This window comes from Sinocyclocheilus grahami, unplaced genomic scaffold, assembly GCF_001515645.1.
Source record: "Sinocyclocheilus grahami isolate Dianchi unplaced genomic scaffold, SAMN03320097.WGS_v1.1 scaffold9.1, whole genome shotgun sequence".
Classification (NCBI taxonomy): domain Eukaryota; kingdom Metazoa; phylum Chordata; class Actinopteri; order Cypriniformes; family Cyprinidae; genus Sinocyclocheilus; species Sinocyclocheilus grahami.
The window spans coordinates 3,296,204-3,310,089 of record NW_015505188.1 but is presented as its reverse complement, the minus strand read 5'-3'; the positions used below and the strand labels follow the sequence as shown (position 1 = coordinate 3,310,089).

The window sequence follows — 13,886 nt, the reverse complement described above, 5'->3', positions numbered from 1 at the left end:
GGTGGTTGAGGAGAGACCCCCTCATATGATTGTAAAGTGCTTTGGGTGTACAAAAATACACAAAGCGCTATATAAATGCATCAATCATTCATATACTGTATGTATATATATCATCTGGTCACGTGAAATGCAGATAAAAAAATAAAATATTTATTTTATTTGTTTTATTTTTATTTTGCTTTTATTTCTTAAATTATTTTTAATTAAATTTACTTGAAATATTTTATCATTGATTATTTTTAATTAACTAATTAGTATTGTTTACTATATTACTATTTTTAATTAAATAATTTGTATTATTTAATAATTAATTATTAGCATTTTATTAACCCAAGGGGTTTGTAAAATTATTATATTTTTATTGACCATAGGGGTTTGTGAAATTTATTTTCATGTCAATTAAGAAGTCATTCCACAGCTGGTTATTTAGCTGGTCATGTGACATGCAGGTAAACAAATAAAATATTTATTTTTTAGTCAAACTTTTATTTTGATTGTTTTTATTTTTGAATTATTTAATTAATTTTTTTATTATTTTAATTAATTAAATAATGTTTTTAATTTGCCAATTAATTATTAACCCTAGGGGTTTGTGAAATGTATTCATTTTTGTGTCAATTATTAATCTACTTCATAGCTGGTTATTTAATCAGCTGGTCATGTGATCCGGACATGGTGGACTAGCCTGATGTAAAATAAAATGGCTTCATCTTCATTTTATGCATATGTGGTTAAAAATAAATGTCAAAAGTACCACTGAATGTCAAAAGTACCATTCATTGCTTATTGTATAAAGTTTTTAATGACTTACACTTAACTGAGACTGTTTTAAGCTTTCAGGCAGCAGAGTGCACTTATCTATGGTGCCCCACGCAGTGCTCTGGGTTTCTAGTCCTGTGGTCAGCATGGACAGTGTCCATATAGTGGCATGCAGATCACCATGGGCCCTGCTGGGATAAGAATGGCAGCGGTTAGGTGTGTAATGAGGAACGTGACAGGATCCTGTGTGAACTAACTGATAGAGGAAGCTATTCCTGCCCATTCCCACAGACCAGCCCAAAAAACATACTGGAGTGTCAGGAACACTAGCAACACTGCTGACAGTTCAGAAAGTGACAAGTGTGTTCGCTGTCACCTCTCTATAGGGGCAAAGCAAGGCCCTCGTGTGTGCGTTTAAATCCACTCGCTCTGATAGACATAGACATAAACACATGCACTGCAAGCAGCACTGAAGCTGTGGTCGCCAATGGCTGTTCTATGTAACCTCTCAAACTAATTTAATTGAGGTGCTGATGGCCTTTTCTGCACACTTTGATCATAAAACCTGGAAGGAAACAGAACAAAGCACTGACAGGAAGACAGTCACCATGCGGCCAGTCGATTACATGTGTATGTATTTCAAGGAGTTGTTAATTTTAAGAATAAGCACCTGTGAACTCTGCAAATACACAATACTGTTCAAAGGTTTGGGGTTGGTCATTTTTTTTAAAGTTTTAGTTTCTTATGTTCACCAAGGCTGCATTTATTTGATATACAGTAAAAAAAACTTAATATTGGGAAATATCACACTATAAGAAAAGTCTGTAAAAATAGTTCACATATGTGTTAATAGTGCTAATATGAAAGATCTATTGATTTTTTTTTACAGGTGTTTTACATGTATTTTGAATCATGCATTGCGTTTTAGGGTTAAAAGAAATTTCAGTGAACTTGACATTCATATTAAAACAGTTTATTGTGTTGTGATTTTCAGTGCTGAAAAAAAATACGATGAAACATTCAAATATCAAATAGTCACGTAAAAACAGATGGAGATGAATATAAAACCTAACCATTCTACACTGGTTTGACTTTTCCATTAATATACAGATTTATTTTTTATTACGACTTAAATTATTTCTATTGTATTATATTTGAAATTATATTATTATATATTTTATTCCTGATATTTCAGCATCAATACTTCAGTCTTCAGTGTCACTTGATCTTTCCTTGAATCATTATATATGCTGATTTGCTGCTGAAGAATAATTTATTCTAATCATTATTATTATTATTAATGTTGAAAACAGTTGAGCTGCTTAATATTTTTGTGGAGACATTTTTTTCAGTATACTTTGATGAGTAGAATGTCCAAAAGAACAGCATTGATTTAAAACAGAAATATTTTGTAACATTATAAATGTCTCTTCTATCACTTTTTGATCCATTTAATTGGTCCTTGCAGAATAAAAATATTATTTACTTAAAAAAAAAAAACTGACACCCCGACTTTTGAACCATAGCGTACTTTTTTTGTCGTCTTATAATGAAATGGCTGTAAAATCCTTCTTTTTTTAATACACTTAAGTTTCTATTGTTCAAAATCCCTTAATTTACGATTTCGGCTCTGGCTGATGTTCGTTTCTATTTTTGGTTCTGCTATTTGCACTGAAGAAACAAGGAGTGACATGCTTTGTCTGGTGTTGAACTCGTGCTACAGAACAATGGATGCACTGGCAGTGTGGGAATGAGCTAAGTGATGTTTCACTCTTTGCCCTGCCTTTTTGCTTTCCGCTCTCTATGTCATCCATGAAAAGGATCTTATCATTCAGCCGGTCTGTGGACAGATCCTCAGCCTGCAGACAAAACATTGTCACCCATCACAATGGACTGCAGCAGCCATGCCTCTGCGGCAGAGTGGCAGATATGGCCCTCGTTGGCTCGGCTCAAACCCCCAGCTCCGCTAACAGCTCCTCCTTTTGTCCATCACTCAGACCACTGCAAGCCACCCTGGCGCGCAGGCCAAAGAGGACAAAAAGAGAAAGGAAGACAGATATAAAAGCCCTCCCCCCGGCTTCCTCTAATCCAATTAGAAGGCTGTAAATTTGATTGGAGTCCTGAGAGTGTGCCTTCAGCTGTCCGTCATTAGCGAGTGCTGAGAGGGGCTCATACCTCATAGCAGAGGTAAAGACTGAGATCAGAGTGCAAGGAGACACGCATGTGAAAATGGAACCGCAAAGGACATGTTTGGATGCTACACTGTAAGAACAAATCTGCAGAAAAAAAAGAGAAAAGGTACTGGTAATTTTGTGCCAGGACGCTATACGTTAAGTTTACAGACATGTCCTTGAACTCTAAAACATAATGCAGTGTGCAAATTAAAATACAGGTAAAACACCTGTGAAAAATCCGTATGGAAAATGTATTCATATTAACACAGTACATTGTGCCCTATTTTGCCAAAAAATAGGATGAAACCATTCAAGTATCATGATTATTTACAGTCACTTAAAAACAGATGGAAATTAATATAAAACCTAACCGTCCTGGTCTGCTGGTCTTAGCTGCTGTAAAACCAGCCAACAGACCAGCATGTTCTCACAGCAGGGTGGATGAGTTGCACATTCAAAGTCACTGTAAAATAGTTGAAAAACACACTTGTGACTGAACATCAATTGAATATTAACATCAATCTACCATACTACTATATAAACACAGTTAGACTAATTAACTATATTGCTTGGTGGAAAAATGATTTATTATATTTTGATTATTATTATTAATAAATGTAATTATTTTATGGGCACTGGTTTTATTACACTGTTGTTGCCATCTTTTTATGAAAGCAAAAAAATAAAATCAAATATTTGTTTAGATTAAAAAATAAACTGTCCAAAATAAAAAGGCTTGTTTGTGTAATAGTAAAACCTTTAATTTGATAAATAAATAAACAACAATTGTAAATATCTCATTTATAAAAACTTTATGAAATGCTTTATGAAAGCAATACAATTAAATAAATGAAGACATAGGGTTTTGTACATGTTAAAAAACAAATTGGGTAACACTTTATTTCGATAGTCCACTTTAGACATTCTTTTAACAGTAAGTAACTACATGTCAACTAGCAGTTAGTAGAGTATTAGTAGACTGTTTGCTTAATATCTTCTAACACTTTCTTTGTCAACTTATTCTACTAACCCTAAACCTACCCTAACAGTCTACTCTGAGAGTTAGTAGACATGTAGACGCAAATTAATGAGAATTAGTTGACATGTAGTTGACATGTAGTTACAAAGTTACTTATAGTTAATAGAATGTTTAAAGTGGACTATCGAAATAAAGTGTAACCACAAATTGTACAAAATAATAAGGCTTGTTTGTGTGGTTAATAATTTAAACTTTAAACATTTTAAAGTAAACAAATAACATTTGTAAATATCTCATTTATAAAAACCATATTAATTATATTATTAATTTAAGTAATTTGTAATCCAAGGCTTAATAAAATACTTGCACTGAACTGAATGCAACAGTATACATTCAAATTGCTGTGCATATTTCTAGTGTTGAAAACTTGGACTTGGTTATTATAAAATAATTTATCTATAATTTTGCTTTCATGGTTACCAACATCTCTTTACTATGTCACAAATCACTAATACACAAGGCCTTCATTATAATAGACTTGCATCCTGCATCACTGAATTCGACTGATTCAAGTTAAATCAGAACTGAAACTTAAAGATTTTTAGAAACGATACAAAGACAGAGGAAACATTGACTCTGCCAAAAACAAGTAAAACTAATAGGGTCATTTGATCAGTCTTGTTAGTAAAACGAGAAGAAGTGATCAACATACAGACTTATTTCTCCTTTGTCATACAAACACGTGCGTCTCCGAGTGGCTTTGTTGGAGCTTGTGGGTTATGGGGGTGGCAGTGGTCAAAACCTTAGACGTGGTAACCAGGTTTGCTTGCCACGCATACAACGGGACAGCAGGGACCTTTCTTTAGGTCATTGTGTAATTATTGTGTCAGAGCTGCATTAGTCGGATGGCTGTCACAGGCCTGTCCTCAGGCTCTTAGGGTCAGACTAATGGATGTAGTTACAGTGGTCGGTAAACAAATTGACTGAGGAATCCATACAGGAAAATAAAAAGAGAAAAAGAGAGAGAGAGAGACTGAATAAGCAGACAAGAGTTAGACAATAGAGAGAATGACAGGAGAATGAAAGAAAGGAAAAGGTAAAAGTAGAACATGCAGGAGGGGAAGACGAAACAAGAAAAGACTCAAATCAATAAAAGCCTGCGGGATCAATAAGAGCTATATTTTCATCTGTAACAGGATTGACTCTCCGCGACCTGATATAACTATTCCCAGTGCATATGTTGAATAGAGGGAGTCCTGCCTTGGGGATGTGACTGACAAGTCTGCATCATCCGACTACAATTTGACAGGAATTTTAAAGAACAAATCACAAAAATGGCTGATTAACAGAGCTGTGCATTTTATGGAAATAAAACATCCTGGTATGTTTATTATTTTTATCATATATTCATCAGAAGATTCTTTCAAACAAATTTATTGGCTTTTCACAGGTGTTTTTAGAGGCAGCATATACAGTGGGGAAAAAAAGTATTTAGTCAGCCACCAACTGTGTAAGTTCTCCCACTTAAAAAGATGAGAGAGGCCTGTAATTTTCATCATAGGTGTACCTCAAATTCAGTAATTATGGAAGCATGTTTCTACCACTGGGTAGAAAAAAAAAGGTTTTGTGACTTTTTATCTCACAATTTTCACAAGATTCTGGGTTTCTGTCTCATAATTGGGACTTTTTCCTTTTCTTTTTTCTATATAAACTTGCAATTCTGTTTTTTTTTTTTTTTACCCTCAGAGTTGCTCATTTATATTTCACAATTTTCTGCTTTTTAACTCACAATTGCCTTTTTTTATTCTGTGGCAGGAAAAAAAATTGTGATAGATAAACACACGTCAAGTCAAGTCAAGTCACCTTTATTTATATTTTATATAGTGCTTTATACTATACATATTGTGTCAAAGCAGCTTTACAGCATTAAACAGGAAAATAGTGTAAATAATGCAAGAGGACAATAGTTAACACTCAATTTTTTTGTTAAAGTCAGTTCATCATTGATCCAGCTCAGTTCAGTTCAAATAGTGTCTGTGCAATCAAATCGACAATATTGCCAGAAATGAAATGTCCCCAACTAATCAAGCCAAAGGTGACAATGGCAAGGAACCAAAACTCCATCGGTGACAGAAATAGAGAAAAAAACCTTGGGAGAAACCAAACTCGGTCGGGGGGGCCGGTTCTCCGTTGGCCAGATGAAACCAACATGGCGTGGATTAATTCCAGGCAAGTTAGATTGAGCAGAGGACTTGTCTGGTTCTCGTGGTCTTGTGCCAACGGCCATCTTGGTGATGAGGTCTTTGCAGGGGATCTGTCTCTGGGGCTCATCTATTTGACATGGACGCCGCTGACATTCAGGGCTGTAGAGGTCGTCTCTAGGTGCTGATCCACCATCTGGTTTGGATACACACTGAATCCGGGTGGCTACAGCGACCATCTGATCTGGATACAGACTGGATACGTATGGCTACGGTGACCTCGGAATTGGAATGAAACAGACTAATATTAGCGTTGATGCCATTCTTCTTACGATGTAACAAGTATATTTGGGTGTTATGGGAAGTGTTCCTGGTTCCGGTTGACCTAATTAATGCAGCCTAACCATCTAACGGATTTGAATTTTAGAAATGTGATAGTGTGTTATGTGTATGCCAGGTTAAAGAGATGGGTCTTTAATCTAGATTTAAACTGACAGAGTGTGTCTGCCTCCCGAACAATGTTAGGTAGATTGTTCCAGAGTTTGGGCGCTAAATAGGAAAAGGATCTGCCACCCGCAGTTGATTTTGATATTTTAAGTATTATCAAATGGCCAGAATTTTGAGATTGCAGCGGACGTGAAGGACTATAATGCAAAAAGAGCTTGTTCAAGTACTGATGAGCTAAACCATTCAGGGCTTTATGAGTAATTATCAAAATTTTAAAATGTATATGATGTTTAAAAGGGAGCTAGTTCAGTGTTGACAGAATCAGGTTAATATGGTCATACTTTCTGGTTCTAGTAAAAACTCTAGCTGCTGCATTTTGGACCAGCTGGAGTTTGTTTATTAAGTGCACAGAGCAACCACCCAATAAAGCATTACAATAATCTAACCTTGAGGTCATGAATGTATGAATTAACATTTCTGCATTTGACATTGAGAGCATAGGTCATAATTTAGATATATTTTTAAGATGGAAAAATGTGGTTTTACAACTGCTAGAAAGAAAGTTCCAAACTGATGATGAAGAATTGATAGAGCAGCCATCAAGTGTTAGACAGTGTTCTAGGTTATTACATGCAGAGGTTTTTGGTCCGATAATTGACATCTAACACTTTCAGAATTCAGCAGTAGGAAATTACTAGTCATTCAGTTTTTTTAAATCAACTATGCATTCCATTAGTTTTGCGAACTGGTATGTTTCGTCAGGCCGTGAAGAAATATAGAGCTCAGAGTGTCATCAGCATAACAATTAAAGCTAACACCATGTTTGCTGATGATATCTCCCAAGGGTAACATGTAAAGCATGAAAAGCCACAGTCCTAGTACTGAGCCTTGTGGTACTCCATACTGCACTTGTGAATGATATGATACATCATCATTCACTGCTATGAAATGATGATGGTCAGAGCATGATTTGAACCATGCCAATGCAATTCCTCTAATGCTAACATAATTTTCTAATCTATTCAAAATAATTTCATGGTTGATAGTGTCAAACACAGCACAAAGATCTAGTAGCACTAATTGAAAGTTACAACCATGATCGGATGATAAGAGCAGGTCATTTGTAACTCTGATGAGAGCAGTCTCAGTACTATGATATGGTCTAAATCCTGACCGGAAATCCTCACAGATACCAATTTTCTCTAAGAAGAAAGTTGTGAGGATACTGCCTTTTCTAGTATCTTTGACAGAACAGGGAGATTTGAGATTGGTCTGTAATTAACATTCTCTAGGATCAAGTTGTGTTATTTTAATGAGAGGCTTAATAACAGCAAGTTTGAAGGTTTTTAGGACATATCCTAATGACAATGACAAATTAATAATATTCAGAAGAGGATCTATGACTTCTGGAAGCACCTCTTTTAGCTTAGATGGTATAGGGTCTAACATACATGTTGCTTTAGATGGTTTAACAAGTTTGTACAATTATTCCTTTCCTATAGCATAGAATGAGTGGAATTGTTCCTCAGGGGATCTATAGTGCACTATCTGAAGCAATACTGTAGCTGACGGCTGCATGGTTATAATTTTATCTCTAATAGTATCAATCTTGGAAGTAAAGAAGTACATAAAGTCATTACTGCTGTGTTTTTGGGAAATGTCAGTGCCTGTTGATGCTTTATTTTTTGTTAATTTAGCCACTGTATTGAATTAATACCTGGGGTTGTGTTTGTTTTCTTCTAAAAGAGATGAAAAGTAAGCAGATCTAGCCATTTTTAAGGCTTTTCTAGGAGGAGATAATTTCCCTCCATGCAATGTGAAACACCTCTAGTTTTGTTTTCTTCCAGCTGCGCTCCATTTTCCGGGCTGCTCTCTTTAGTGTGCGAGTGTGCTCGTTATACCACAGTGTCGGACTGTTTTCCTTAATCTTCTTTAAGCGTAAAGGAGCAACCTTATCTAAAGTGCTAGAAAAGAGAGAGTCCATAGTTTCTGTTACAACATCAAGTTTTTCTGAGCTATTGGATATGCTGAAGAATTGAGACACGTCAGGAAGATTACGTACAAAGCAGTCTTTTGTGGTAGAATTGATGGTTCTATACCATATTTGTAACAAGGAGTTGAATTAGCAGCTTTAGCTATATGGAGTACTCGCAAGACTAGATAATGATCCGAGGTATCATCGCTCTGCTGCAGAATTTCAACACCATTAAAATCAATTCCATGTGACAGTATTAAATCTAGAGTATGATTACGACAATGAGTAGGTCCTGACATGTGTTGTCTAACCCCAACATAATTTAGAATGTCTATAAATGCTGATCCCAATGGATCTTTTAATTATCTATGTGGATATTAAAATCATCAACAATTAAGACTTTATCTGCAGCCAGCACTAACTCAGAAATATTTGATAAAGTCTGTATGGTGCCCTGGTGGCTTGTATACAGTAGCCAGTACAAATGTCAATAGGGATTTTTCATTAACATTTATTACACTAGATAATGTTACATAAAGCACCATTACTTCAAACGAATTATACTTGAAATCAGACCTCTGAGAAATAATGAAAATATTGCTATAAATTGTAGCAACACCTCCCCCTTTAACTTTTGTATGCGGCTCATGTTTAACAGTAATCTTGGAGGATAGACTCATTTAAAGGGGTCATATGATGCTTTTTTAAAGATCATTATTTTGTGTATTTGGTGTAACAGAATATGTTGACATGCTTTAATGTTCAAAAAACACATTATTTTTCAAATACTGTACATTATTGTAGGTCCTCTATGCCCCGCCTCTCTCAAACGCTTTGTTTTCTACAAAGTCCCTCCTTCCGACAAGTGCAGTCTGCTCTGATTGGCCAGCTGACCCAGTGCATTGTGATTGGCCGAACACCGCAAGCACTTGTCGGAAATGTAACGCCCCTTACCATAATCGTGAGCTTCATCTTTCAAAATAAATGTAAAGACAGAGTCCCGAAAGGGGAACCGAGTCTCGTGACAGACACAGTGATGAATATGTGTTTGCAGTACACAAGCCATGGTTAACACAGCTGACTCCACTGTGATGTGTCTTGCTCTCTCGCGCTCTCTCTCTCTCTCTCAATTTCAATTTAAGAATGCTTTATTGGCATGACAAAAATTATACATTTGTATTGCCAAAGCAATTGCAGATGGACTGCTTACAAATAGTACACATATGTATTAACAGAAAGAAAAAGAATAATAGTAATAATATATAGAAAGTATTAAGCATGTAGTGCAAAATGAATTACTAATGTATGTAAGTATATAGTAAACTAGAAATAAAAATAAAATAAGGGATTAGACATATTTACAGAATAAATATGTATAAATATAATAAATCTCTCTCTCTCTCTCTCTCGCACGCACGCCCACACACACCGCTCTCTCTCTCTCTCTCTATCTCTCTCTCTCGCTCGCTCGCTCACTCGCGCACACACGATGCGCAAAACTCCGCATTTGAACAGTCAATAGCAAATACTTAAACTAATAACAAAACAGTAGCTGATTCAGAAGCGCCAGATTGTCATAGCAAAGTAAGAATTACCTCCTCTCCTAGGTTCACGAAACGGTCGTCCATAAAATGCATTGCTGTTCTGTTGTAAGCAATCTTAAAGATTCCTAAATGCATCTACTTTCGGAAGGCCAAATAAAGTGCTTTTGCTTTCGCACTGAAACACACAGCGTCTCCCTGACATGGCTGCTTCAACACTAACTGCGGTTACTGAAACCACGCCTTCTTTCTTTGCATGCACGCACATTTGGGCCGCATTATGCAAATATTTCCACATATTGAGGTAGATATGTGGGGGCGTGTTAGAACGAGCCGTTTTAGGGGGGCGTGGCAGAGTCTTAACTTTGATAAAGAATATCTCTTTGGTTTTGAGACTTTCGAGTCTTTGCAACTTCAAGGATCTTATCTATGCACAATCAGCTTGTAACACTCCAAAGAGAAAGGAAAACTTGAAATCGCATCATATGACCCCTTTAAAGTAACGGAATCATCTGGTTTTAGCCAGGTTTCTGTCAAATAGAGCACATCTAGGTTTTGATCTGTGATCATATCATTAACAAAAAGCGCTTTCATAGAAAGGAATCTAATATTCATTAATCCAAGCTTTATTATTTGTTTATCTGTGTTATATCTGTTTATTATTTGTTGAACATCAATTAAATTGTTACCCTTAAATTGGTTTGGAAGTTTTTTGTATTTGTTAGTTCGGGGAACAGACACAGTCTCTATAGTGTGATATCTAGGTGAAAGAGTCTCTATGTCCTGAGAATGAACTTCTGTGACGTGAGGCGGCTAGCAGACGGTCCGTTTAGCCAGTCTGTCTGGTTCCTGACCTGGGCCCCAGTAAGTCAAGAACCAACTCTAAGACTATGTGCCATATTTCTAGAGAGAAGAGCGGCAACACCCCTGGAGGGATGAAGACCATTTCTTTTCAACAGGTCAGGTCTGCCCCAAAAACTCGTCCAATTGTCTATGAAACCTATGTTATTCTGCGGACAGCAGCACATCCAACCATTGAGTGACGACAGTCTGCTATGTATCTCATCACCACTATAAACAGGGAGGGGACCAGAGCATATTACAGAGTCTGACATCGTACTTGCAAATTCACACACCTCTTTAATGCTACTTTTAGTGATCTCCGACTGGCGAAGTCCAGTCAATCTTACGTTAATCCTACTGAATTTACATTTAGCATTAGCCAGCACTTTTAAATTTGCCAAGATGTCAGGTGCTCTGGCTCCCGGTAAATATTGCAGTATGGTGGCTGCCTGGTGTCTCTATTTTCCCGTTCCGTACAATAGAATCGGCAATAACTTGAGCACTTTCATCAGGTCTCTCAGTGGGTGTGTCACTGAGTGGGGAGAACCTGTTTAATGTTTTGATTGGAACGGAAGAGCAGTGTTTTGTCCATAGACTGAAAAAAACAATGTGTCTGTGACGTCACCCGTAGGTTTCTGAAGAGCATTTTTGAAGCCCAAAGTGGGCGGAGCCGGCCGTCGCCATCTTGGCAGCGCGTCACTCCTGGATAACTGAAAATGGGCAAAGAGGCGGGACGTGAGTGGAGCTGAGGTGCCTGGTTGCTGAAACCACACCTGCCTAGCTCGACGTGATCAAGTTAGCAGCAGCGGCAATCCACCTGCCACTCAAGTGGCCATGCCCTTAATAATGCAGAACTTTAAGGCTTAATATTATTTAAGCGGATGAGCTATAAAAAAAATCACCCCCCTCACAGTTGTCATGAAGGGCAAAATTAGCTATTTAGACCAAAACCTCTTTTTGTACCAGGCTGTAAACATTTTTTTTTTTGCTATAAAGTTTTAACATGGGAGGATTGGCTCTCTTTTGGAGCCAGTCTCTAGCGGCCAGTCGATGAATTGCAGTTTAAGTCACATCCATGTTGGATTCAAGAGAGAGACCAGAAGGTTGCCGTTTGATTTTGTCGCCCAGTCGCCCTGCTGCGAAGGCTCTGCAACCGGAATTGTACAATGTACAGGACTGCACATCAAATGAATACTAATTTCAATATAAATCTCCACAAACTAATAGCTTGATGGAAAAAGTCAAAATTTTATTCTGATTATTATTGATAAATGTAATGTTGTACATTGATATTTTTTTATACTGTGGCTGCTATCTTTTCACAAGTTAAATCAACACTGCTCTGTTTCATGGTATAGATTCAGTAGAGATGTTGCAGTGGCGTTTCTGCATCACACACAGAAGGTTTAAAAATGGAAAGAATTTTGAATAAGAAGCACTTCCTCATTCCCAGCTGTATGTTAGAAAAAGGAAGAAGGTACAGGACCTGGGACGAGTCTGTTTCGTGAGACTAGTGGCACAAGAGTATTTGTGACATAATTAATATCTGCAGCAAGAACATTAGTGTACTCTCCGCTAAGGAAGGCACAGATATACTCACAGACTTATCTTTTATTGGCTGGCTGCTCCTAACGAGAACCTATAAGCTGGGCCAGGCCTGCGCGACTGTCCCGTAGCAGATAAGTCTATCACCACAGTCTGGGAAAGCAAGCCTGTTTCCACATTCTCTATCTCCTGTTCTTTTCTTTCTCCTTCAGTGTAGGGTATTTGTGAGTCTGCAGCGCTCGTACATTCATCATGGCTACCGCACGCTCTTTTGATCTCACTGCTGAGTGATATAGTAAGGGAAGATGTTTAGAGTCAGGAAGGCTTCTGCAAATTATGAAGACCCGTAAAGAAAGGTAAGGGAAGAACAGAGATGTTTTTAATGCACCACTTTTTCCGAAATGATCAGCTGGTTTATGAAAATCTGGCATCTGCTAATGAAATGGCATGCATAAAATATGTATGGTACAAGTGAATATTTATACACGTTATATTGAGGGCTCAACAATAAATATTTTTTTCTGCTAGATTTCTTCTTGCCGTCAGCATTTTCACTGAGACCAAAATAAAAAGATACATATATATTTTTTTATTTAAATGTATAATGTTATATTTACATTTATACTTGAAAATGATTAAATAATCATGAAAATATTATTTACAATTTATTTTAAAATGATTTTAGAACTCAATAGTATGTTTTTTTCAGCTAGTTCAGATTTCAACTTACCTTGTCAATATTTTCACCCCCCCCCCCAAAAAAAAAAAAGAAAAAACCATTTTAATTATACAATAATTTTATATTCACATTTATGCTTGTAAATTTGACAGCTATTATTTTAAAGATTATTTATTATACATTTTTCACACTTTTTTTTCATCAAATGTTACATTTTCTCTTGACAATTTGCAAAAATAGCTAGAAATTACGCATGATATATTATGCATTATTCATAAACTCCAAGACAACCATAAACACTTTTTTCTGGAAAAAAAAATGGCATAAGTACCAAACATAATTTACATAAAAAAAACAGATGTTATTGCACAAAACAAACAATACATTAATCAAAATACTTGCAGGTTATAGTGAATGAGATGCAGGTTTTTGTACTGAAATACTATGCATTTAAAGTGTCTCTTTTTAGTGAGCTCACCCTTTAGTGTTACTATGCCAGAGATGGGTCAAGAGCAGACACCAAGTCTCATCCAATCAGTCAGTGACCCCAGACCTTCAAACCCCCAGCCAGTGGAATCTGAAGTCAGGAGCCAAAGTTAATCCCTGGCTCTCACCAGGATCTCTAAAATTGAGCTGGGCAAAGGTAAAGTACCATGGTTTTTTTTCTCTCTCTCTCTCTCTCTCTCTCTCTCTCTCCCTGTACTGCTGAGATATGACAGAGCAGAAAAGAGGATCCTCTGCAC

At 36.6% G+C, this 13,886-nt stretch overlaps 1 long non-coding RNA gene across 1 annotated transcript in view; it reads right to left on the bottom strand.

The window, feature by feature from the left end:
- Window positions 1-875: 875 nt before the first annotated feature.
- LOC107592964 (uncharacterized) overlaps window positions 876-13,886 on the bottom strand; it is a 38,199-nt gene continuing 25,188 nt past the window's right edge. The window contains exon 3 of the long non-coding RNA XR_001610047.1: window positions 876-947. This is a non-coding gene — a long non-coding RNA (uncharacterized lncRNA). The remainder of the gene's footprint in view (window positions 948-13,886) is intronic.